At 34.1% G+C, this 2,354-nt stretch overlaps 1 non-coding gene across 1 annotated transcript in view; it reads right to left on the bottom strand.

The window, feature by feature from the left end:
• Positions 1-2,244: 2,244 nt before the first annotated feature.
• The window catches only part of LOC138926987 (5.8S ribosomal RNA), a 179-nt gene continuing 69 nt past the window's right edge, over positions 2,245-2,354 (bottom strand). Inside the window, exon 1 of the ribosomal RNA XR_011443638.1 lies at positions 2,245-2,354. This exon is cut by the window's right edge and continues 69 nt beyond it. This is a non-coding gene — a ribosomal RNA (5.8S ribosomal RNA).

Below are 2,354 nucleotides of genomic sequence, written 5' to 3'. Positions count from 1 at the left end.
TTTGCCAGGATGAGCACGAGGCCCATATTTAATAACAAACGGGATACTCAACAGGTTTACGGAATTGGAACGTATTCCCTTTCGTTCAAAATTATTCAAGTATATAATTTTCACAATAATTGTAATATTTATTTTTACTTGAAAATTTTCGGCTTTCGCCTTGAACTTAGGACCGACTAACTCGTGATCAACCACTGTTCACACGAAACCCTTCTCCACTTCAGTCCTCCAAGGTCTCATTCGAGTATTTGCTACTCCCCCCAGGATCTGTACCAATAGCAGCTCCATGCAGGCTTACGCCAAACACTTCTACGCATACCATTGTACCTTCCTACTCACTAAAGTTTCAAAATTTATATTACAAGTAATATAAATCATCTACTTTAGCGGTAATGTATAGGTATACAACTTAAGCGCCATCCATTTAAGGGCTAGTTGCTTCGGCAGGTGAGTTGTTACACACTCTTAGCGGATTTCGACTTCCATGATCACCGTCCTGCTGTTTTAAGCAACCACGCCTTCATGGTTTCTGCATGAGTTGTTAATTTGGGCACCGTAACATTACGTTTGGTTCATCCCACAGCGCCAGTTCTGCTTACCAAAAGTGGCCCACTGGGCACATTATATCATAACCTTAAACTTCATATCAAGAAAGTTAAGGTTCTTACCCATTTAAAGTTTGAGAATAGGTTAAGATCGTTTCGACCCTAAGGCCTCTAATCATTCGCTTTACCAGATAAGATTATTTTATATAACATTAAAATGCACCAGCTATCCTGAGGGAAACTTCGGAAGGAACCAGCTACTAGATGGTTCGATTGGTCTTTCGCCCCTATACTCAATTCTGACAATCGATTTGCACGTCAGAACTGTTTCGGTCTTCCATCAGGGTTTCCCCTGACTTCAACCTGATCAAGTATAGTTCACCATCTTTCGGGTCACAGCATATCTGCTCAAGGTACGTTCCAGTTAGAGGCATAAATAATATAAATATTATTATACATAACTATATAGAACGCCCGGGATTGTGTTAATTAACTATAAAATAGTTAAAAAACTAATCCCATTAATAGTCAAGTTAATTACGCTATTAGGTTTATATCCCAATAACTTGCACATATGTTAGACTCCTTGGTCCGTGTTTCAAGACGGGTCCCGAAGGTATCCTGAATCTTTCGCATTGTTAATCATACAAGTGCATATAATAAACACAAAAATCAATGATAATTATGCCATTATATAATTCCGAAAAATTAACGCACTGTATTCTTATTAATCTATCAACACTTTATCAAATTAATGACATTTATCCTATGTTAAAATGCAAGCATAATAATTTGAATAAACTATAAGTCATATTTTATGATAAATTATATATGTTAATAGATTACAATGTCCTTATATGGAAAAAATGCACACTATTTCTATAATATTATTTAAATATTATAACTTTAATGATGAATTTTCCATAATGGATATTCAGGTTCATCGGGCTTAACCTCTAAGCAGTTTCACGTACTATTTAACTCTCTATTCAGAGTTCTTTTCAACTTTCCCTCACGGTACTTGTTTACTATCGGTCTCATGGTTATATTTAGTTTTAGATGGAGTTTACCACCCACTTAGTGCTGCACTATCAAGCAACACGACTCTTTGGAAACATCATCTAGTAATCATTAACGTTATACGGGCCTGGCACCCTCTATGGGTAAATGGCCTCATTTAAGAAGGACTTAAATCGTTAATTTCTCATACTAGAATATTGACGCTCCATACACTGCATCTCACATTTGCCATATAGACAAAGTGACTTAGTGCTGAACTGATTTCTTTTCGCTCGCCGCTACTAAGAAAATCCTTGTTAGTTTCTTTTCCTCCCCTAATTAATATGCTTAAATTCAGGGGGTAGTCCCATATGAGTTGAGGTTGTATAAAGCAATGTATATATATATAAACAATATATCTCTATGAAGAACAATATATTGATATATTTTCAATTTCGCATCTTTAAATAAGAGACAATTCTAGTTAAAAAAAATTTAATTTTTTTTATGCTAGACATTTCTCAGTATTATTTGAATTGAAAAAAGAAAGAATTGTATATCTTCATTTTTTCTTTATAAATATTTGAGATAATTGCTTTTATATTTAATATTATGAATATATAAATATATCCAATAATATACCATATGCATATCATTATAAAAATATATAATAATAAGCAACTTTATTAGCATAGTCTTACAACCCTCAACCATATGTAGTCCAAGCAGCACTATAAAATTAATTAAAGTACATAACAGCATGGACTGCGATATGCGTTCAAAATGTCGATGTTCATGTGTCCTGCAGTT

The sequence above is a fragment of the Drosophila bipectinata genome, unplaced genomic scaffold, assembly GCF_030179905.1.
Source record: "Drosophila bipectinata strain 14024-0381.07 unplaced genomic scaffold, DbipHiC1v2 scaffold_141, whole genome shotgun sequence".
In the NCBI taxonomy this organism is placed as follows: domain Eukaryota; kingdom Metazoa; phylum Arthropoda; class Insecta; order Diptera; family Drosophilidae; genus Drosophila; species Drosophila bipectinata.
Note: the sequence above shows the minus strand (reverse complement) of the source record. Positions and strands in the feature narration are given on the sequence as shown.